Source organism: Streptopelia decaocto, assembly GCF_964273445.1.
Source record: "Streptopelia decaocto genome assembly, chromosome: 2".
Lineage (NCBI taxonomy): Eukaryota > Metazoa > Chordata > Aves > Columbiformes > Columbidae > Streptopelia > Streptopelia decaocto.
In genome coordinates, this window is record NC_138655.1 from 62,727,954 (window position 1) to 62,753,608 (window position 25,655).

At 36.8% G+C, this 25,655-nt stretch overlaps 1 long non-coding RNA gene across 1 annotated transcript; it reads left to right on the forward strand.

Annotated features, from left to right (window-relative positions):
• Nucleotides 1-556: 556 nt before the first annotated feature.
• LOC309435628 lies at nt 557-14,506 on the forward strand. The gene is made up of 3 exons (XR_014183203.1): nt 557-649; nt 1,991-2,208; nt 14,400-14,506. It is a non-coding gene; the product is annotated as an uncharacterized lncRNA (long non-coding RNA).
• The last annotated feature ends 11,149 nt before the right edge of the window (nt 14,507-25,655 follow it).

Below are 25,655 nucleotides of genomic sequence, written 5' to 3' on the forward strand. Positions count from 1 at the left end.
TTTTATTCCAGAGATGTGAAAGCCCTAACAATCTATCACACTGAACTTGGAAACAAATGTTAAATGCAAGGCCGTCCAGTTGGAAGTCTGTTTGCTTTTTATAATGAAAAAAAGAGGAAGAAAGCTTTTACTTAGTTTTAAAAAAACCCAAGATTTATAACTCCCCAGGTGAAAGTATCCAAAAGGGGTAATTGGGGGAAAAAAAAAACATCCAACCAACCAACGAACCAACCAAACCCCCTCCCCTTCCCCCACCACGCAAACAAACAAATAAGCAAACAGGATTAAAACATAAAAATGGATTTAGTGTATTTATCAATAAGAATAATTGCCTGGCACTCACAATTAAATCATTTTTTTTTCTTTACATAGCTGTAAGATTCTGACATTTGAAATTACAAATTCATTTTTATAAGTGAAATAAAAGATGTATTAAAATGTGTGATATAAGATAATGACTGATTTTTTTGTTGTTGTTACAGTGTAATTCTTGAAATGAAAATCTGCCAAGGCTAAGATTTGTGTTACATGCAATTTGTGATCACTTACCTCTTGAATTCACTGCGTTTTGAAACTAAATCACAGAATGCAGATAAAATATGAGATGTCTTTACAGGAGAATCTAATGTGTGTTCGGATCACTTTTACAGTAAGTAAAACATATTCTTTACATCTGAAACATTATAGCCATTATTACATTTTCTCCTGCTGCTAAAGAGAGAAGCTGTAGTCGCTGTGTGGGCAGACACCTACAAAGCTCTGCTTTATTGCTATTCAACGCGTTTCCAACGAGAGGAAGTCAACCAGTCTCACACATAAAACGTACTCCAGAATGCCTGAATACAGCTGCAGCAGTATCAGCATAGAAAAACCAGCAAACATGTCTAATAACTGAACTGGGGCCTTCCCCTTCGCGCTGTTTCCTCTCCTACTATAAAAACAATCACGTTTTGCAGCTGGGCTTCAGCTTTGTAGGGTAGGAAATCATGCCATTTTGCTGCTTTGCTGTTGCACAGTCTAGAGGGATTTGAGAACAGCAAGCACTTTTCAGTATAAATCTATGCAAAGTGCACCATTATAGGGCATGTACTTGCTTGCACTGCCTTCTTTCCCCTCCTCCCCCGGGAAGTACTCTTCTCTTTCATACATGGCAGCCTGTTAACCGCTCTCTTATCTTTTCTTTCAGTCGGAACAGATGAAATAGCTAGTGCAATGTAAATAAGAAGGAATTCTATCAGCTATGCTTGAAATGCTTGTTAATAAAGCACACATAACTTTCTTCTGTGACTGGCTTTAGCTAGAGTTGTCAATGTGTAACATTCCCTCCCCCAAAGTCCACATTTGCAGAGTGTTTAAAGTTGGCAGATTGAAGGTCAACAACAAAAGGAAATTATTTGCCCCTGTAAAGTTTGTTTTTAAAAAGGAGTACAGGGTACCCTTGCAGAGTTTTGCCTCACTACAATGAAACTGGTCCAGAAAGTGTCAGTGCCAGTAGTATTTTTAAAGATCAGCATGACAGTGTCCCAGCTTGTGCCAGAGAATGTCTATTCTTGGTGATCACATCTGACTGATGGATATGTATTGACGTATGCATTGGGGTTAACAAATAGTTAAGTAGAAACAGAGAAGCTTTTAAGCAGCAGTTCATTCCTTTACAGTGTGCACTGTAGTGCATTGCTTAACACTGGAGTTTACCCCAAATTCAGAGGTGATGGGTGACTCAAACTGCAATCAGAAAGTGATCCAGATTTATGCACCTAATAAATTTACCCATAATAAAAGAATGCTGTTTGAACTGATCATGAAAAATACTGTGAAAATAAGTATGATGGAGAAGTCTGAATCTATTAATACAGACACAATATTCAGTAATCACTGTAAATACAGTTCTGATCTTGTCTTCATGAACAATGATAGATTGAACAGTATTGTCTTCAATTACCTTCTTGTTATTTCTATGATTTTTTTTTTCCCACACATCAATCTTCAGGAGACCTTCTTTACAGTCACAGTGCAACAAGACTCAGCTTTGAAAAGCCACAGACTCCAAACGTTCAGAAGATAAAGGACTATCCTCAACGTTTCAAAGGGGCTTGAGCAGGTTGATTGCTGTCTTGCTTCCACAGGCAACACTGAAAACTTCACCTCAGATCAGCTCTGGATTTGACTATGCCAAGCTTTCAATTTCTTGGAGAAAACAAATATAAGGTATGGTAAGACAATGGGTCTGGGTGTTCATTTTAACCTGCATGGTAGATCTAAATTCTAAATACTAACAATCCATGTAGATTTTTAGACACACATTGCAAAACCTAAGTTTGCTTGTTTATTTTTACTGGAGAAAGTAACTTTCTGTATAATCTTATTGTAAGAAATAGCTCAAACAAAGTTTCTGAGGTGTTAGGGAAAGGCAGAGTACAAAGAAATTGTTTTCCCAAACAACTGAAATTTGGTGAAATTATAAGAGGCCAAAGCCAAGTCTTCCAGTGGGCAGTGTTGACCACCTAGCATACTTCCATTTGTATCTGTGATCTTTTCTGGTGCTAATTATTAGGTATTTCCCAATGTATTTGAAATAAGTGTCCTGTAAAAATTACATGCAGTGAAGAAGCAGGAACAAATTCATTCAGCTGTTTCCTGAAATACACCACTGCATAGATTTGAAGAGATTTTCTGATCTCTGTCATAATGCACAGCATGCATCTTCTTTGTATTAGGTAATTTCAAATATTAAAGCTGCCTCTTGAAGGAAAAACAGTAGGCAGCAATAGTCTATCACATTCCTGCTAAGTTTTTCCATTCCTCATAGCTCAAGTTACTAATATGAACCTTCACTTTCATTAAGGGAGTCTTACTGAAAAAAAATAATAAACAGGAAATTAAAAAATAGATTAACTAGATAGTAGGAAGGAAGGTGGCGGTAAGAGGAGGTGCACTTAAAAAAGAGAAGATGGTTGCACAAAAAAAAAAAAAGAGAAGGAAGTAGAACAAATTTTTAAAAAATAATTCAGAGAGAACTCCAACTTGAGTAGTTAACAGAAGTTGGAGGACTTAGTGTCTGTTCCATCAAAAGAAGATTTTCTTAAGCATAATTTCCAATGAAAGAAATCCATAGCTCAGACTCTGCTCTTTCGGTGGGAGAAATACTTAATTGCCAATGATTAATTGGATTTATCTGTCAGATCAGATGTATCTGATTTTTAGCTACAAATAGACAAAATGATTTAAAAATTAACTTATTACTAGCTAATTTTACTGCCTATGTAAAGAACACTTTAATTTTATGAGACTAAAGACTAGTTATGACTTGGTGAAGCAAAGGGTGATTATATTTATTGGCACAAATTTCTTTCAAGGAAGAAACCCTAAATGTTCCTATACTGCAAACTGAGCAAGAAGAAGAGTTATGCTTATGAAGGTTCCTTTTTTTCATAATTCAGTTATATGAGGTGTTTCGCTTCTACATACAAGCTACTATGATTCATACATGTCCACTAGTTCATGTAATGGTCATTGGAGCAAGTGTATAAGAAGGGATTTTTGAGAGTAGGAGATTAAAACGGGCTCTTCAGTCCGTATTAAAACACCTGAATAAATGGCCTGATTTGCAGTAGCATGTGCTTCAGTAACATCCGGTCTGATATCAGTGGTGATTATTGAATGCTTATAGACTAAAGGAAGATTTGGGACTCAGATGTGTTCCAGCAGAGACACACCCTACAGCTGTCTGTCTGGATTCCTTCCTGTTAAATATGAGCTCGATAAGAAGGATGCCTGTAAAATGGGTGGAAGATGCCACCTGACAAAGGTTGCAAATAATCTGATAGGACAAGATGAAAATGAAATTCTTGAAGCAATTACACTCTAAACTTTTCCTAAGTAGTGCCTTCAGGGAAGGGAAAACAAAGGTGTTAATACAAATGGGTAATAGGCAGCAGTAGCGTAGGACATGGATGGGGTTCACAAGTATGCCATTCACTTTGCTAGGCAAGAGTGCACCCGTAAATCTTCCAGTGTATCATAGATTCTTATAAGCAGGACAAATAAGGGGGGAAAGGTAGTTTCATTTGTAGGAATGGAGTTTAGAGGTGGGGACCACTAACTGAAAGCATTGGGTGAGGCAACAGCATGAGCTCCGATGCCGTGGACATGATCTGTCTTCAGCAGGGAGAAGGCACAGTCAGTGATCCCTCTTGGGGTTGCTTCTTCACGCCCCCATGGTTTTCAAACTCTGACATCTGCATTGCTGATTGCATGCATGCCATGGAAGTCAACCGCCTGCAATCTTTTTGATAGTCCAAAATTTCCTGATGAAGATTAATAAAGAGGTGTGATGGTGCGTGGTGAGTTAAAGAATGCAACCGCAATGCCAGACTGCAACTGATGTTACTTACAGCTGTGGCAGTTTTATGGTGGCAACACCAAGTGGCCCAAATAGCTGGCAAAGTTTTTACCTTCTTCATAAGATCAAACATTGGGAAGAAAGCTTTTTGTTAAATCTTATGCAAGTCCATGGTAGGGGTTTAGGGAAGCTACCTGAGAGGGCTATTTGTTAGACTAAATATTTTCTTTCTGTTATTTTTTCCTGACTATAACTGATTTTTGAAGATTCATTTTCTTAAAATTGGTCATCAAAGTTACTTGAAGCTAAATATCAGAAGCAAAATATTATATACAGTTATGTTATCTCTACTTACTTGTAGCTAAGACAAAGATATTTGTGCATGTAAATGGTTCCCACTAAGCAGAGAGGTGACAGCAATGTTGAAGAGGTAAAGCTGGCTGCTGAAATATTGCATAAATGACTGACTACTCACCGTCTTTGGTTAGCGGGATGAAACATCCAGTGTTCCATGTTTTACATGTTCCATGTTCCCTTTTTCTAAAATGAAGAAAATGCAAAGTATACTCTGTTGTTGTACAGCTCACACAGCTGGGGAAGGACTGAAGTCTGATGCATCACCCAGAGAGATGATGTAAACTGGAAACTTGACATTTCAAGGGAAAAAAATACTTAAAACGGAAAACAGAAAAAAATGCTAGTTACTTGTCTGCAGACAGCAGACTTTCCAAGAAGAGACAAAACAAATAGAAAACAAGCAGATCAAGATGTTTTTGTGAATGCTTTAGAACTTACTGTCAACACCTCCGTTGGGGAACAGCCAAATTCAATGAATTTAGAATTAAAGTGAGTGTATTCATAAATAGTGGCATATTTTAGTAATTTCATAAAACCAGACAAATCTTAAAACTTCATCCCAGAGCATTCAGTTCTGTGTACATGTTCAAAAAAGTCTTCATAAATGAATGAACCTGTGAAGGCCAACATCTATAGTTATAGGTTGTAATTATATAGTGATAGATGTAAATTATCGGAAAAATGAATCACAGGAGAACAGCTACCAGTGATTGAAATGATCCCTCTAAAAATATTGATGTGAGAAGTTTTTTGTATCTATGGTTCAGACTTAGCCCAAGAAAGTCTTTGTCTGAAAACAGCTTTGCTTCGGTCATGCTTCTATGCTACGCATGTTTTTTTTGTTTTTCAGATTATTTTGTGTAACATTTCCTTCACATGTGAAACTGTTGCATATCTTTCATTAAATTTTGGGTTTGGTACAAGAGTGGTTGTAGGCCATGGCTAGGTTTCTCTTCCACAATTTTCCATCAAGCTAATTGAAAATCTGAAAAAATTCATAAAGTCCCTAGAAATTAACAAAAGAAAAGGCATTTTGCTAGATACATTTTAAACAATGTCCAAATTAATAAATGTAGGAAGAAACAGCTAACTTAATTTTACAATAGCCATTTTAAAATGATAAGCAAAAAAAAAAGTCACTACACTTGGCAATCAACATCATTTACTGTTCTATTTTGAACTTTGTTCAAAGATCAGTTTTGTGAAACTCTTATTGTAAATCAGCATGTACCGGAGCCACAATCCTGTCCAGAATAGCAGAAAATAGTTCTATTTTTTTATTAGTAATATAACCAGTGCATAATTTTTACATCAAGTGTCAGCATTTCTCAGCATGAGAAAATGATGTATTCAGAAAGGATGTATTACAGAGTGAAGAATACAAAAGTGTTCTACTGTAGAAAGACTATTAAAGGAAAATGTATTTTTGATGACAGTAATGACCCATCAATCCAAGTTAAGTCAGGTACATATTTAATACCACAAGACCCTTAGACTTAACACCACTTTACATGGCAACGTTTAGTTTTACAGGTAACATACGCCTCACCCCACTTACCAAAATATCTTGCAATTAAAATTCCCCGACTTGAACTTCACCAAAATAAAGGTAGGCGTGTAGTATGAACTAGAAAGGTCTGAAGCCAGTTATGTGCTAATTGAGTATATAACCCACGCAAACTTACACAAATCCTTAGAGGGGAAGGTAGAGATGACATCGTGAGATTATCTGTGCCCTCAATTCTCCCTGTAAACATCTGCAGAGCTATCTCATTATCCTCCTTCCAGTTACTTTAATACCCTCAATTGCAATAACACATATGTTCAAAAAAACCCCAAACAGAATGTGCAAAAAACACCCACTCCCACCCCAAATAAAAACACCCACAGACATCATGACTGCGGTTAAGGCCAGGGTGTACTAAGACAGCTATCAGGCAAGCTCACCAATAGTATTTGCCTCTTTATACACCTTCCCATCTGCCTGTGTCCGTCTGCTATCTTTTCTGTTATTTAAAGTCTTTGTAGTATCCACTATCTTTTACTTTAGTGTTGGAAATGGCATGTAGCAGAAAAAGGCCTTGGGTTCGTAGTGACCTTAATAAACATTATTGCAGCTAGTGCCCTTTTTTTTTGTCGTGGTGGTTTTTGGGTTTGGTTTGGTTTGGTTGGATTTGGTTTGGTTGGGTTGGGTTTGTTTTGTTTTGTTTCATTTTTCTTTCATTTGACTACATCGGTTTCTTGTACCGTGGGACTGTAGTTCATGAAGAACTTTGACGAATTCTGTACTGCCTGTATTTTTAATGAGAATTCCCACCTCCTGCTGGTTTGGCATAAACTAAGGGCTCCCATACAATCTAATTTGTAACCAGATGGGGAAAATAATATTTGTTTTAACAATGAGCAAACATATTTTGTTCATGGCTATTAGTTAGCTCCTGACTTTCCACTCAAATAGGGAAGAAATAACTCAAATCACTGTTTGGAAATCTTATGCCTATCTTTAAAAAAAACCCTGTTAATAAATGTAAGAAATAATGTGTTTCTACAATAAGTTTCCACATTTGCTTTGTTGAAGCTAAACTGCAAAAATTAAAGGATCCTTTTCAGGAGTAAGCCTCTTTTGCTCATCTTTAAGGCTTAACAAGCCAAGTAGAATGTCTCCAGCCTCACTGCAAATCTTGTGTTTGTTCTGAGTGCTGGGAGTGGCACTGAAAAGTGTTGAAAGCATATCTGAGTGTGGGGAAAAAACTGCTTTTGGTGAGTGTTCCACTTGCAAAGAACAGCTTGCTGAATGTCATCTTGCACTTAGATTCACTGTAGCTGCCTGTTCAAAGCAGTATGCGACTGTGATCCTTAACTCTTAAATCTGGACTGATGTAATCAGTCTCTTTCCCTTAAGTTAACGAGGAGATCTATGTTGATTTTAATGTCAGCTTAATCAGACCATAAGCTCTTCTGGGAAAGGAATTGAATTTTCTGTGATGTGTGGCATCCAGGCTGCTGTCAGAGATTTAATTCAGGGTGATAACAGTAGTTACAAAAAAGAAAAAAAAAAAAAAAAAAAAAAAAAAAAGCTGGAAACCTTTTTATTAAGTATAGAAAAGAGTATTTTAATTATAACCTCTGTCATAAGGTCACTGTTCAAGTGAAATACTAGGTTAAAATAAAACATCAAGCATCAACTAATATATGTCTCTTGCTCAGCACTGTCTATTAATTATGTCTTCTGTTTCTTCAATAATAGAATAATACTTAGCAATTTCACATTCTCAATTATTTTTCTCTCTCTTCTTGTAAAATCATAGAATGGTTTTGGTTGGAAGGAACCTTAAAGATCATCTAGTTCCAAGTGCCCTGCCATGAGCAGGGACACCCTCCACTAGACCAGGTTGCTCAAAGCCCCGTCCAATCTGGCCTTGAACACTTCCACGGATGGGGCATCCACAGCTTCTCTTGGCAGCCTGTTCCAGTGCCTCAGAGTGCCTCATTTCCCTTGCAAAGTACTAAATTTGGAAGAAAATTATTTTTGTGTTGTCAAATTCTCTTTTTCTGTATCCAAGTCTTAAATATTAGATCACAAAGTAAATAAATAATTCTTCTTTATCCAGTAATACTGAAAATTAGTGACACAGTGCATCATTATTTCATGCCTGCACTTGGAAAAAACCCACTTTAGGATTAGATCATAGAACTTCTTAATGCAGTATGGAGGACTGTTTTTACCAACACATCTATCAAAAACCAAAATTATTTATTACATGGAGTTTCAGGAGGGGTGAAATCGTGTTTTGTACAGTGATGTTTTATCAGGAGCCATTCACACATGGATGTACTGCTCAAGAGAAGTGCTGATCTAATAGGGCTATAAAAGTGATGTCTGTCAGCATGATTAGAAAACTATGTAATATAGATGCACTGCCACCTGCCTTCTTCCACAGAAACTGTCACAGTCCTTCCATTTCAAGGCTGTCTGTGAGTTAAGTCCTCGGCTTGTATGGCCCAATTCAATGCCTAGCTTCTGCTGAGACTGATAATTAACTTTTCAGTTATAACAGGCTTCAGATTGAACTACTCTGAAAAGAGATAAAAATACTGGATGTTACACTTTTCTGGGGCAAGAGATAGAAGATTTTCTTTTTATTTGATATATTCTGAGATATTTTTTTTTAATTTGAGAAAAAAATGTAATTTACCTTTTGCTCTTGAAAAGTTAGTTAATCTCATTTAGGAAAAACTCCAGCTGTTTTCCTCCATTTTTCCAAATATTAAATGAAGAGAAAAAACCTATCATTAAGAAATAAGGATAATGTGATAATCAGGACGCCTAACACAAAGTTCATGCACAGCTGCTAGCACCTGATGTGTGCATTAGCTATTTTGATGGACAAGATCAGTTTTGTCTTTTATGTAACTTTTTCCCCTCCTCCAAATCCATGAAATTGTCAAATTTGATCTCTATTCAGAATAAGACGAAAAGTTAGCAGTAGAATTGTGTAAATATTTCCAATGCTTTCTGAGTGCATTTAACCAAGGAAAACAGGCAAACAAGCAAAACAAAACAAACAAACCCAACAAACCCAACCTAACCAACCAAACAAACCCCAAACATTAATTTTTCCATGTTTTTCTCTGTTTTTATATTGCATTCTCATGAAGAAAAAGATGTCATTGGTTGTGGCTTCCTGTCACAAGTGTTTGGGACAAGCATCTCAAGGAGTCAAGAAGGCTGAAGTGAAGCGCTTGTAGAGTTGCTCATTTTTGAAGTAGCATATGTATTAAATGAGAGACTTTTCAGGGTAGTGAAGTAGTGAAGAGGACTCTTGAAGCCTTGTCAGAGCCCTGGCAGAGAGGCAATTAGCAAACCCAGCAACTGATCAAACTTCTCTCTTCATTATGGGGAAGGCTCATGCATATATATTGGTTTGTCCAGCAGTGACAAGATAAAATGCAAATTTGCATTCAGCCACTTATACTGTCAGGAGCTTAATTCTTCTAGAAATTATGCTTTGGGTAAAGGACTTCTTTTCCAAAAAAAGAAAAAAAAAATATCTAGAAGACAGCATCTTCTGCAACTCCCTAATCCTTTCAGGGCTGAAAGAGCTGTAAGAATTTTAACTTTGGGAGGATGGAAAGAAGGCACAAGATCTGAAAAGCAGATCTACAAGATTTCTGTCCATCTTTACTCATGAAAGACATTTAAATGCATGCTTACAGCAACTCCAGTGGGATTCAGTTGCGTGTTCTAAGCTGGGCCTCAGGAGTGTTTTGAAGAATTGAGGTCAATAAGCATACATACTCAATTAGTGATGGCACAGTGATGAGGTCTACTAGCTCATCAAAAAGCTTGAATTTTGAGATGCTCCTGACTAGGCAGAAGAATCCGTTTGCAATCAAATAACTTTTGCTTAGGAAATTTAAACAAAAACCAAAACAAAATTGGAAGTATGGACACTACTTGATGAATTTAACCTCATTTTCTCTTCATCAGAGTCCCTGGTACCAATTATTTTTTCAGCTATGTCTCACAAACATCATTTGCCTGTCTTAATCTGTTTTCAACAATACCAATATCACTTCAGAGAAAACCTGCCATTTCCGAATCTGAAATGGAAGACTGAATTACTTCCATCCAATGTGTTTTTGATGGTAGCTGATCTGTCCAGTCTTCGAAATGAAACTTTGTAAAAAGTTTTCAATACTTTTATTTAACTCGATCAGAAATTACTGCATTACTTAGTCTTATATCTCTCCCAATATAGTAATGTTCTTAGGATAATAAAGCTATAAATGTAAATAAAAAACAAAACAAAACAAACTTAAGACTATTAGTATGTAGAAAATATACTTTGGAGAATGAGGTCAGAGATCAGTCACCAGAAATTATTGTCAGTCCAGGCATGACTGAGCCAATAATAAGATGCAGGCAAGCACCTAAGTGTATAATTTATAGTTTTAATGTACAGATTGATACAAAGTGCAGTGAAAGCTGCATCCCACACTGACACATGACAAGCAGTCATTAAAGAGAGGAGGAAAGAATTTTACTCACTGAAGGAAAGTATTGTCTACTAGCTAGTCATATATAGGCAGCAACCACTTGGCTAACAAAGCAATATATACATAGTGAAGGAGAGGAAACAATTCTGGTTTTCATTAAGAAGAGTGGCCTGTTTATCTCCTACATAAGTATGGATTAACATGAGTTTTGGAGCAAAAGAATAGGTCTGTCTGGTTGTCCTTGAAGGGGTGAAAGGAAGGAGAGCTAACGTTCCACCAAAGGGTGGGAATGGGAGACATAAGTGTATCTAAAGATGCACTGTGAATGTGTTTCCCTGTTGAAAGCTAAAAGAAGTTGTAATGAGCAAGATTTCTGGTGGAAGCTGCTGAGCAGAGGCAAGCTGAGACAGGAGGCAGAGACCCAAGCCCCAAATGACAACTTCTCAAAATGGAGATTGTATTACATGAATAGGGGAGAAAGGCTTTTCTTACAGAAGCTTGCTTTAAGTACACTAGGCAAGGTTTTCTTTCACTTCTACATATATATATATATATATATATATATATATATATATATTATTTTTTAATATATATTTTTTTAATTTTTTTGTAACAATTTATAACTGTACTGGTTTGGGATGTTGTGAATAAATACTTGTATTTGTGTTCTACCATAACTGAGCTTGAGTGGAATTTAATGTAACTGGAAGAGCCCAACATTGCTCACCTAAATAATTCTATATACTGGGTTACCACAATAAAACCCTGCCTCCTTAGTATGTACTTGTGTACTCAGAGGGTGAATAGAACAGGCTCATTTTAGTCACACCAGTCAGATGGAGGGTTCTCACCACAGACATCAGGAAAGAGTCGTGGCTAAGTGTGAGGCTTGCAGGGAAAATGTCAATGTCATTATTGGTTTCCACTGCATTGAAGGCTGAAAGAATCTTTTTTAAAAAAATAGGACAAAGCCACATGCTCTACAAGCTGCTCAGTAGCTTTGGAGTGAAAACTATGTAGAAGATAAGGCATAAACATTTCATGAACCAGTAAGTCTACAATATCATCTTCCAGTGCAGCAGGCTCTTTCTAAAAGCTTTACAGTGCATTGCTCTTGCTTCCCCCAGGGGTTTTCTCCTTTATGAACAGTGGAATGATATGAATTCCAAAGGCAAGAGATTGTGTAAAGGAAGGAAAAAGATGTTTCATTCAAAACCAAAATGGGAAAATTGCTGTTTTTAGCTGACATTTAGACTTTATATTTATCTGTATTATGAAAGCCCATGATCTGGGATTTCTCTTCCATCCTGTTACTCTGCCTTTATTCCCGCACCTCTCTGAAAGTGTATGCTTTAGTGTAGGTCTCTGATGCTCAGAAACAAAAAGAAAATGCTTTTTGATTAACACATCCATGTTCCACAATCCATTATAAAAACAAAGGAATCATTATTTAAGTTGGTGTTTTATCTCCCGGTATATATTGTTTATTATGTTTTTAATTATTGTTATTACAACATTGCTTGCAAGATCCTGCCAAGATTATATTTGCCTGTCATAACAGCAGAGTCAAAAAGCACAGTAAGGGCCCTTGAGCTGAAGAAAACCTAGCCTAGGTGGACAAGCCAAATTAAGAGACAAATGGATGCAAAGACAGATGAAATTGCTTGCTTAAACCTGCAGAGTTTACCTGTGACAGTGGCTGCAGGCAGCCTGGATCTTACTGAAACAAAGCTGTCAGATCTAACAGTTTGTTGAGCTTTGAAAAAAATATGGCCACACATCTGAAATGTGCAGTTAATCTCACCCAAATTTCATAAATCGAAGTCCTACACAAAAGCTATCTGGGGAAAAATTAAAACCATTAAACAATTCATGTTCAGCTATTGTGCTTGTTTTGTTAAACAGCTTCTCCATTCCTAGCTAGTTCCCTTCAGCCTAGTGATATCTGTCCCCAGATCTTGAAAAACTGTAACATTCTGTACAAAAGTGAGTTTACAGACAGAATCATCTGTGAATCAGATGACTCTCTATAAGCAGATTGTCTGTGAGGGACACGGTCAGTGGTGAAGAGAAAACATCACATGGTACCTAATCTCTAAGTGTTGGTTGATGCCTCAAATCAGGAGGAAGGCACCGTGACACGCTCTGGCTGATGGGTAGTAAGAAACTTCAGTGAATCTTTCTGGGTAAGGAACATGAGTCACTCTTCATGAATATAGAAAAATTAACCAAGACAATTGCTAGGTTTCCCACATTTCATCTGAAGCTACTTCATCTGAGACATCCAATTTCTGAGACAGAAATCCCTACACGGTGTTTTGCGCATGTTGCATATGGCTGAGTACTTTGTATAAGTGAAGAAGATAATTAAATCAAACAAGGTTTCAAAAGCTTTTTTCTCCACTTAATTTTGAATGCGATAGAGATAGAGCATGCATTTCACCAAGAAGCAGTCAAAGCCTAGCCTCTTTGTATGTGGCTTGCACACCTGCAAACATGAGGGAATAAAAGGCATGGAGCTGCCATTGGTAACAGAACAGCTCGCTCCATTGTTTATACTTTATGAACTGGAAAATACAGCGTAATGCATTTCTGCATGCTTATGTGAAGAACTCTAGTCTGCTAGTGGAGAGCAGTTATTGAGAAATGTGATGGAATTTCTTTCTTAAAATTCCAATACTACTGTTAGAAGAGTGTGAGGAAAGATAAAAAAATAAATGACAGACAAGATCCATTACAGTTTTTGTTTCTTTTAAAAGAAAATTACCCCACATAAGTTGCATACTCTCTACTGTCTGGCATACAATGCCTGGTTTTAGTCTTCAAAGCAGATCAACAAGATATTTTTGTTTCTGTTAGGTGCATATGTGTAATCCTAACCTGTGCGAAACTGCAGCGGGTCTGTGGAGTCCTTGACAGAAAGTATAGGAATAGAGATCAACCCTGAAGATATTAAGGTTTACCCCTGAGAAGGATGGGAGTAAAGGAGTATCTGGAGATATGGAGTTGTACCCGTGAGAGAGAAGGGAATAGAAGAATAACATGGATGATAGCAAAATTAGCCAATGAGATGTTAGTGCTGTAACGTGTAACCAATAGTGAAAAGACAGATGAACTGGTAGAATTGTATAAAAATGCACTTGTGGCAATAAATGGCATCTACTACTTTCATCCTGGAAGAACTTGGTCTATGTCATTTGTCCGTCTCAACCATGACACTAATCCCTTTTTTTTTCTTTCTATAGTCAACATAACACCAACTGTGACAGGTTACCAAAGCTTTAGCCAAACCTTCTGGACAAGATTTGGGAACAAACTGGTTTCACCACCAGCAAGCATGGACAACCTTAAAGAAGACTACTTGTGCCAACAGAAGTGTCATGTACTGGCCAAATTTCTTCCTCTAGAAACTCAACCATGATGTAACATACCCCTTTTACTCCAATATAGGGTTTTTCTGGAAACAGGTTCTTCTGCAACATTAAAAGAAATAATATTACTCCACCACTTGCCACAGGTCTCACCTTTCTGTCAATGCTCTGCAACTATTGCTTGGCAGCCTCTGCTCCCATCTCTTCATTGGGGTTATCTGTAGTTGAACATCTCCAGCCATGCAAATAGTTTCTTGGTCTTGTTTACATCCATAGTGTTTTCCTTTTGGTGAGGAACAAACTGAAACAATGCATTTTTTTTTTAACAGCAATGTCATGGGCTAATGCCATAAGGCACAGACAACCTGGCTGTTCCTTCCTGACCCCAGAAAAACAGTATGAGAATTCCAGCTGCTCTTGCTGACCAGAGGGATGGGTATGTATTTTCTGAGGCTTTTGGTCCAATTTAGCCACAGAAAATAGGTCAGGATGAAACCCAGTTCTTCCCATCTGAAATGTGTCCATCACAGTTTAGACTTCTAGTTTATTTGTGTCCATTTGCTACACCAAGGACCTTGCTTGTGATACTCTGAAATGTTGACGGAGAAGGATGGAGAGAAAACACTGACTGTAATGGATAGTAGGTAAGGAAAGGACCTTGAGTGATACACCACAACACAAAATGTTCTGTCCCTCCTGTCTCAAAGAAGAAAAACAAAATCCCTTCCAAATGCAAGGAATTAAATTATGCTAAGATGAACACCATTCAGGCCCATCAGCTGTTCTTTCCTTGGATAAGAGAGTTTTACTTAGCAGAGGACATTTATTAATAATTCTTCCTCTAATGTTTTTTCGTTAACCAAGCATACTCCTGGTTCTCATTAATTATATGCATCCCAAGATACTTGCTGGTAGTCGCAGTCACTCAGAGATGAGCAATATGAGAACAGAATATTCTTATAATAACTGTGTCATGAGCAGCTCTTGCCAAAATACATTTAAATTAATGGATCTAAGAAATTATTCCTTTTCTAATGAGAATCACTAAAGAGGAACCTGAATTTTAGCTGCATTTGAAAAGGTTTAACAGACTGTCAGTGGTTTCAAAGCTGAAGCAGTAGTTTGAGCAGTTAGTCTCTAAGGTGAAAAAAAAATAGTATGGAGAAAAAGTCTTCAAAACATTAAACTAAGTATTTTACAAACAACTTAAAAGTACAGGTGAAACTGATAAAAATTCTTTTTTTGGGGATTACAAATTAAAATACATTTAAAATCCATCTAGAGAAAATGAACTAACTGAATGTATGGAAAAACATAATGCCTTTGCCTGGAACAACTTTTGATCTAAATAGACAATAGAAAGACAAGAAACGTATAATACAAGTAAGCACACAAAACCAAATGAAAGGCAACTGTATTTAGCATATTCTGTGGACCCTAATAATTCATTATCCAGCTGAAAAGTTGAACCCTGTGCATTAAAATAGTATTTAACAATGGTGGAAACTTGGAAATAGAAAGCTTGGGCAAGAGGGGGCAAAGTCAGTGGCACTCAACAGAAGTTGAATGACAGAATGGCTAGATACAACAAAGTCTCTAGGTACCTTTTTATAGCCTTTCTTGTTCCTTTAGTTGCTGGCTGTAATTTGACACTCCCAAAATGACAGAATGTACAGTAAATACCAGAAAATAAACTTAGCACTTAGGCGTATGCTGGATCAGCTACCGTCATCTCTGTTTTACTGTATTCTCTTTTACGAACCTTCAGATATTTCAGTGGAGAATGCAAATGTTCTTACAATACAATGCCAATCTTTACAAAGAGGTGGGATACCCATCTTGATTAAGGTCTTGTTGTAACACTGATAAGTAGTTAGGTGCACCAGGCTCTAAATATGGTCATTTTTAAGAATCACATAACTCTTTCTGTCCTTGCTGCCTGTAAAAACAATTATTTTCTGAATCCAAATCTTCAATACACACAAGATTTATCATCTGTGAGAGAGTGTCTCTATTCATAAAGTGGTGTCTTTGTGCATATAAGTTTTTAAGGTTTTGAAAACTAGTAATGAAAAAAAATATCTTTTTGTCTGGCTACAGAGCCAAGAGCTACAAAATTGCCTGTCCTGTTTACTTATTGAGATTCAGAGGGCCACAGAAAATTATAATGAGCCTTTCCTGAACAAAGGCAGTCATTGTAAATTAAATACTTCATTTTCTCAGTATTTTGGCTACAAGAATATGGGCAATAATTCTGTCTGAGTTTGACCTTCAATTTTACATTGAGGTAACCAGAGCTATCTCAATTATTTACAGTGATGAACAGATACAAGTTCTTTTTCTCAGAAGGAATATAAGTTCTCTAAGTTGATACTTAACAATGGAAAAACCTAGTCAAATTTGTGAGTATTAACAGTCTTCTAATGGAACAAATTCTGACTAAATCTAGAAGAACTGTCATATGAGATATTACAGCTAGAACACAGCCTGAAATCAGATCCAGAGATCCTGGCTGTTATTTTCTAGTACATTAATTAATACATGGATCTTTCCATCTGAACCTCTAATGAGGCCCGGCTTCCTCCGCCCACACAGAGGGAGAATCTTTAATATGACTTAATCGCTAACAGAAGTGTGAGTCGGTACATCCATTATCCTTAATGTCAGTCATTTCCCCAGAGCAGGAAATTAAGAGAACCATAGCAAAAAGGAGGGCCCCGTGGACAGAAGAGCCCAGAGACATATCAATCTTTTTGCCAACAACTGATTTAGGTATGAATTATGAAGACAATACCATTTTGCTACAACAATCTTTAGCAATTTTTTCGTTTCAGAAACTCCAAAGGGTTTGGGCAGTTTGAGCAGAAAGAAAGAAAAACACAAGTGGAAACTGCACGAGTCTCTGTGGTTTGTCAAGGAAGTACATTTGTTTCATGAATCTTCTGTTTCAAGAAGAAATGCAATGGTCAATATTCTTATGCTACATCAGTACTGCAATTTAAAATGTCTGCAGTTCCAGAGGACATAAAAAGGATTAGTTAGTAATGCTACTAAGCACTGCTGAAGTACTAGGTCTCTGAGCCCTCCTACCACTATCTGCACTCTCCTAAAAAACCATCTCTGTGCCATCTAATACCGGCACACCTTTCCTGGACATGGTCTTCCATCCAACACTCACTGAACCCTTTCTCCAAAGGTTTAAAGTTTTATGTTACTTGATGGCCTATAACGACAAATGAAAAATCAGTTCTGAGAAAAATTAAAATATTACTGAAAAGGGCACCTGAACTTACTGCTGGTGATGGCACTGTCCTTCCTGGGTAAAAGGAAGAAAACTAGCAGTCTATACAAATATTATTAAACTCTTTCTAGTCTTGCACCAACGCTCATGCATTATCCTTGGCATGCCATTGCAGGGTCAGGAAAAACTGACATCACTGTGGCAACTTGTCAGTGTCATACAAACGGTGTGGATTCAAATATAAATTGTGTAAAACTTGGAAACCTACTGCACATTGCTAATACGTTAGACTTACAGGACAGTTTAATTACATGTTAGATGAAGATCATTAAGAGATATCGCATAAATTTGTCCAAAGCTAGGTAATTGCTTGTTAGATTTAAGCAATTTCAAGTAATTGAATATTTATGCAACTCTACACATTTTTCCTTTGTCTTTGCATTGACTGAGTCTGCTTGATTTGTAACACCTATGGCAATCATAGTATAATTTTGGCTGGAAAAGACCTTTGAGATCATAGAATCCAACTGTTAACCTAACACTGCCATGTCCACCACTACACCATGTCCCTAATCACCACATCTACATGTCTTTTAAAGGCCCCCTAAAGCTTTCCTGTATCAAATCTAAACCTCCCTGACGCAACCTGAGGCCATTTCCTCCTGGGCTGTTGCTTGTTACTTGGGAAAAGAGACCAACACCCACCTTGCTAGGATATAGAAATAAGAGGAAATTTTCCTACAAACTGACAGCAAACCTTGGTGATGTTATCAGGTTGTCTATCACAAGCTTTTTAGTTTTGATCTATGTGAAGTTTGCAACAGTTATTGCTGTCGCATCTGAATGATATAGTATTAACATTTACAATAGGAAATGGCTGGAAAACTCAACAAGACTGAATAAAGGAGGCATTACTGAATTTTTAGGATCTGAGCAATTTATCACAATTGTCTTATATAGGTTTGTTCCAGAATTCAACTAACAATTCAATTCTGAGAGCAATACATACAGTCATTTCTGAATTTGAAAAGAAAAAAAAACAGGATCTTGTTCTTACAGATAGTGTTTTTATTTTATATACATTTTTGAATGTCTATTACCAACTTTATCTTAGCAATTCATACTGCATTTACAGTTTCTTCCATTTTATTGCAGATACGCAATTAACTGGCCAGGGATTAATGCAATCTTTTAGTAAAGAATTTGACAAAAAAAATATTAGTGATTTAAGGATGAAAAACATCCCTCTAAATGATATTATGGTATAAATTTTTTGCACAGTGTTTTTTCATTATTTTATTTTTAATCTTATTTGTGAAGTTTTGACACTTGTGAGTACATTTCATATCCTGAAAACCAAAGTTCTGATGTTGCAAATCACTCACTGCAGGCTCATTATATTTTTATTATAATATTTAAAAATAAAAGAGATTTGGAAATACTTATTTTCATCTATAATTTCAGTGCTGAAATGCCGTGACAGCACAGGATGGAGAAACGGAAAAGACCAAGTCTGAAGAAAAATTAGTAGGAAGAAAGAAAAGAGAAAAAAAAAGTGGAAAAATGAGTTATTCAACTCTCCTGTAACATTTATAAATCTTCCTCTACCTGCTATCTCTTCCTTTATGAGCATTATTAGGTGATGTGCAAGAAGTTATTATTTTATGACTGCTGAGTAAGGAAACTCAAACTGTATTTTGAATGTTGTTTACCACCTTACAAGAACTTCAGTATTCCTTGAATACTTAATATTTACAAAACCAAGTAGGCAAAGACAGGAAGGCTAAGAAATCAAGGTTTCTAAACTTAAGCAATGCAAAGAAATGCACTAACTGCATAATCAAATTATTATTCATTTGCACACAGACTGGGCAGTGTTCTCTAGATAGACAGTTGTTCAGTATTTTGGCTATTATACCCCACTTCTGGTCAATGTGCAGGTATAAAAAGGCATTAAAAAGGCTTAAAAATGCCTTTTTATGCCTTATTAATCATATTGACCCTATACAGAAGAAATGCCATTCTAAAAGCAGAATTGTTCATCTTCTCATGATTTTTTATGCTGCTTGTAAATGTAGTACTTGGGTATTTCACAATTCTCATGTGATAGAAAGATATGGTATTCTCTCCAGTTCATGAAGAGAAGCATACAGCCAGAAATTAAAGATGGAAGTTTATATTAATTCAGATACCCAGTCTGAAATGTCTACAACTTGGTTTCAAAGTATCTAATAAATACCCGTGACAACCTTAAAGCACTCCTTCCATCCCAATTAAAACAAAGAATGCCTTAAACATCTAGTTTTTGATACTTTGGGTGGAAAAGATAGATGGCTGTGGAGGCAGACACCTTGTCTTTTCTTTCCCAAGGTTTTGTGCAATTCACAGTGTTGCTGTGAAGGTCTCATGGCCTAACTGGAATGATAGAGAAGACCCATCTGTCAGACAACCAATTACCAGAAGAAACCACAAACCAATATCTACCTCTGATGGGAAAAACAACTCTTTTCTGCTCAGTACTGTGAACTTTCCCCTAGTTTGAAGACCCCAGACCCATTTCCAGAAGAGTCTTCATAATTAGCAAGAAGAGCAAACAGAGGGAGGAGATGAACTGCCCTCCCCTATCTCACATGTAAATGAACTGGGTTATAAAATTACCTCACATGTGACATGAAGTCGTGGCGTGTACCAAAATCTTCTACACGTCCACCCCCTTCCAGAGAACATTGTGAGACAGATGGACCTCTGGAATGGTGATATCTTACTCCCTCTCTCTCTCTCTGATATCTTAGTTTTCCTTCTCTCTCTCTCTTTTCCTTCTTCTTGAACATACAAAGGTAATACCATTGTAAGTTCTGCTGCTAAAGTCTTGTGAAGTTTTGTGATATGATAATAGACTTTTTCCAAGTCACTAATCGCCATAATTTGTATTTCACCAAGTGCTTTTAGTAAATTCATAATTGAATTCAACCTCTCGAGTGACTGTCATTCACTTTGCATTAACGAACAGAAATACCCAGAGTTAACCCACACCTGGTGAGACAGGGTGCACGTCGTGTTCAGAGTTAACTCATCTCTAATCCCGCCTGGTGGGACGGGACAATACTCAAGTGTCATATTTTGAATGTAGAAAGTACAGGTCTCCCTGGCTTAGTTTGTAGTTGTAGAGGCATAAGAGAATTCAGTTAAGCCCATAGCATTTATTGGTCCGACTTATTGAAACTACTCTTCAATGAACAAATATCATGTGATTATATAAACTATCATACCACGTAACTAGCACACTGCATGCCCAAGAGAAAAGCAGCCAAGATTGGTATGGCCTTCTGCCAAAATTACAAGAATGACAGTGACGGCTACAAGAGCCTCTCATGGCCACAGGTACCAGTTTCTTGCAAAAATCTGAGGTCACTACTGCTTCTTCTGTCACCCCACATCAAAGTATGATTCTGTCTGCAGTGTGTTATGCTTCAGGGTAGATATGAGTGGAGATTACCCTTGTAGAGTTTTTCCCAGTCTTTTCTGTTAATAATAGTAAGAAAGCTCCAAATTTTCCTTATTTCATTCTCAGACAGAACAACTGGTCTTGATCAAGCCCTCTGAAAAAAAAGTATACAAAAACAAGGAGTGGAAGGTTGTAGCCTGAATGTCTTACATTTCAAAAAGTGAGAAAGAACTATAATAAACCTTGTAGACAGACCTAAAAGGTCAAGTTTCAGGCCTTTACCATTTGCATTTGGGTATTGCAATGACGTTATTACCTTGTACGTGTGCCACCACAGTGCAAAAGAGGATGGACTTAGAATTGTTCTTCTCATTCTTCTAATGGAGACTTTTAAATTTGAGGATACAAGTATATTACTTGTTTTCATAGTTGTTTTTACTGCATTGACATTTAAGCAGTTCTGTTGTGCAGCATTTACATTTAAGCAAACAGTTGTTCAGCAAGAGAGTTCCTTAAAGGTTTGATTCAATCCTCACAGCAATGCATTCCTAAGGTTTGACATTTACATAGGTATAAGATTGTGTCAGAAGGAGCTGCCAACAAGACAAGGAGTAAAGTAACCAGAGAAATTCCAGCATCAGCTACATTAATGTTGTCCACCCTGGGGTTTTGATAGTGGAGAGGCAAAAATTTAGGTTAGCTGTTAGTATGCATGGTATGGCCATTTCTGTGCAGCCCCACAGGCTGGGCCAGGGCTACCTTTTACCCTCTAACCTGTGCTAAATTTAGATTAAAACTTTTATCCCCAATGCAGAACAAAACTGTAAGTACAGAGCCTGTATGTTGGTAGGCTCTCAGGTTTTCTAAATCTCTAGTGCAGTTTGCCTTAATGTTTGATTATGAAAGAAGGAACTCTCGTTATTCCACAAGACTCTTTATACTGCTGAAATAGGAGACTAGATTACTGTAACTGCAGTCATGCACGTCAGGGATAGAGCCTGCAAACTGGCTTTATGACAGTTACATTTTGAACTATATTAATGATGCAATTGGTCTATGGCACATTGCAACATTTTTGGGACCTTAAATATAACACAATACAAAACCAGACAAATACAAATCATTTGATCAGGTAAGTGAAGTAGCAGAGGCCTTTTTGTTCACAGGATGAATTTTTACTTGTGTCAAAAATCAGAGAACAGCTATCTAACACATACAGGTCAAATGTTGTTACCTCAGAGTAGTGTATTGATATTTTGTAACAAGTACTGTACTATTTCATGTTTATCATCTGCACCTGACAGCCTCTCAATTTAGAAGAAAGACCTGTTTACACTTGAATTATGAGTGTGAATATACAGAATAGGATTTGTAGATTGAATCTAATCAAACATCCAGGCCTGGTATATTCTATAATTGCATCTCAAGTAAACCAAAATTTTCTTTCACCGATCCTTTTATGATAATAGCACAGAAGATTAATTTCATGTAAATCAGTAGAACCTGTTTAGACTTCTTCACTGGTGTAGTATATCTGGTTCTGAAGTTGTAGCTGTTACCCTGTTTCCCCAAAAATAAGATAGGGTCTTGTATTAATTTTTGCTCCAAAACTTATTATTTTTAGACATGTATAGCTGCCTGGACACTATTTAAATTGACTTTTTTTTTTTTTTTTTTAATGAACAGTAACTAGGGCTTATTTTTGGAGTAGGGCTTATATTTTGAGCATCCTCAAAAATCCTGAAAAATCATGCTAGGGCTTATTTTTCGGGTAGGTCTTGTTTTTGGGGAAACAGGGTACATCTGATTAGAAAAGCATATCCTCACTGATAAATAGGTTTAAAAAGCTAATCAAATAAATGAAGCAAATAGTTTGGCTTCCTATATTTATTGCTCGTCTTCCAATTGAGTGTAGAAAGAGTTCTTTCACTTCTAAAATGTACAACACAAACCTCTGAAATTCCCTTTGCTTTTAGCTGAGGAAAGTGCTCCTTTCCCTATAATCAGTGGCCAGGTCAGCATCCATTTTGCTTGTAAAGGAATGTGTAGAAAATTTAATGATAAGCTTTTTAGGGAGACTGGAAGAATCAGAAAGTACATTTCTTTACAATACAGAGGGTGGTTGTAGTTGTGCTACCAAACTTCAGAGTATTTGAACTGCTTTGGGAACTTGAAGTACTCACTGTGAAATGGGCTTTTAGTCTGCATCTTTACTCAGCAGTTTTATCCTACGTCAGTTTTCCTTTGATTTGCTGAATGTGTTCAACCAGCATTATTTTTAAGGGTTTGTTGATGATTTTTCACATTCCGGTCCAGTTCATTTCTTGCCTTGCCTTGCCCGAGTTTCACATATAACTGTACATCTGTCTCACTGTGCATTGACTTAAAGACTAATTGTCAAGACTAAGACTGAAAAGGACTATTATAATCATCTGGCTTAACCTCCTGCATAGATTTATTCCATAGGTTTAGTTCCACCACTTAAACCAGTCAAAACCCCTCTATATATGTTTCTAGAAGCCTGACTTCAATGGTTAATGATTTAATAAAATGACAAAGTTTCTTCTTAGTTTCAGTTAAACCAACCTTTAATTTAAAAATATCATAATGGTTAAACCAACTGAATTAATCAAGCTATTCTAATTTAAATTTTTGAAAGTAATGTAGGTTGCAAAAGTCACACTGAACAGACATTATTGCATGGAATGGCCTTAAGTCTTTGTGCTTTTCTTCACTGTTTTTGAGACTTTGGAAAACTTTGGATCAGACAGCCAAGGTATGTTTTTAGAGCACTAGTTCTGTTCGGTTTGGATTGCAGGAATTTTCCTTCTCTACAGGTGTTCCTGGTACCTTCATTGCCTGGTAGCCACACAATATTTTTTACAACTTTCTGAAATAATCCTTCTGACAGTACTGATGACTATTTCCCAGCCCACAATAGTATCTGAAATAAACCTGTGACAACAAATCCACAATCTTTCCTGTTTCCAAAATAGCTGTCACACATGGTACATCAAAGGAAAATCAATTTTACTACTTTGTCTTATTGTTCAGAAGCCACAGAGTGATTTGACTCAAGGAGAGAGGGTGAAGGTAAGGACAAAGGCAAGAACCAGCTGACTCTCAGCCACCAAGCTCTAGCCATGTGAGCATTCCTGGCACAAAGTTAAAACACTGACGGATGGGGTTACATATGCTTCTGCTGCCCTCGAGAGATGATGTCTGTATACTGAGAAACAAGGCTCTGAAGTAGCACTGTAAGACTGAAGTAGTAACTGGAAATGTTGGCAAAAGAGGAAGACTTGGTTTTCTACATGTAACACCTTTTATTTAAATGCAGAGAATTAGCGTATTCTGGAAAGTACCAGACCCATGTACAAACTTCTGTTTATTCTTTTGCCTGTATCACAAACCTGATGTTTATAGTTTAATCAGACTTGAAACAGCCTGGTAATTCAAAAGACTCATGCATGGCATGCAATGCTTTAAAGCTTCTTGTTGCAAGACTAGATAGGAACATTTCAAAGCTCAGATTAACCATGAAGCGGTGCAATCTCCTTCAATCTTTCTGTTTGCCAACTGACACAACAGCTTTATGAGGCAGGAACTGTCCCCGCTCAGGTCACTTCATCTTGTCTGAAATTACATGGCACATCTGATTAAAGTAGGCAAGAAAAAGAGAGTGCCAGAAAACACAGACTTAACACAAGTCATGTTAGATAACACTGCATAATAGAAAGGATGAGAACTTTAAATTATCTATTGTGGACACCTATGCAAACTTTATATCACCAGTGGGTAGTACTTAACCAAGTTATTCTTCCTCATTATAGAATTACCAATTCTTGCAACCGGCTGAATTCACTGGTGGACATTCCAAAGCATGGGTGAAAATACAAGCCTATACTGGTAAAAGGCTAGCAGGCTATCCCACTGCATTGGCAGTTGCTTTCTGATTGTTAAAATATTGCAAGCCCAAATATTCTGAAAAGAAAAACATATTGGCAGCCCAGCACCTAAAACCATTAAACTGATTTAAAAATCTTTAATCCTAACTTACTGCTACTGTTGTCACTGGACTATTTCTCCAGCAGAGGAATTCTGTTTGGTGAGAAGCAGCCTTTTAGCGAATAGTAAATGTTGTATTTTGAGGCATCAGTTTACAGCTGTTAGGAAAATAATGAGATTAGAGGGAACTGAAGATCTGCAGTTATCTCTGGTGACATTATGCAGATCCAAAGAGCATACTGTGTAATGTTTACTTCTTAAAAAAACATACCACAGGTCAAAGATACGCACACCCTCTGTATACCGTATATTGCTCAAAAGGAACAGAGCACAATAATTAAGTTCTAGAAGTACGTGTGAGACTAATCAGTGCCTCTACTAGTTAAACAAAATTTTAAAATTGAGCCCCTTGCTGACATATATTTCATCTTCTCTGGTAGCAGTGCTAGTGCTTTTTACCTGGTCTTATAAAATTTTGCAGGTTACTCATGCATATATGTGCACCTAATGGAGGTTTGAGAGAACAACATTATGAGAAATAAGAGCATTATGGGTCACTCATTACCAAGGTGATACTAACAAGATGAAAATATTTAGTTGTTATGTTTTGGAACACAGGGAAAAAAAAATAAAATAGCTGTTGCCCTGTAAAAGACCACCGCATGAATTTCTCCCATGTGGCCTTTTTCCTCATCAGTTGCCACATGCTTACCTTCTGCTTGGTATTCATTAATACAAAAATGTTGGTATTAGTGAAAAAATCTCTTCAAGATAATTTTTGATAGTGCTGAGAAACACCTCTTGAAAAAAGTGGAGGGAATCTGTTACAAAAAGGATGCAAGTAAGTAATATAAAAATATCAGAAATGTGTTCATTAAGCAGGAAGAGAAG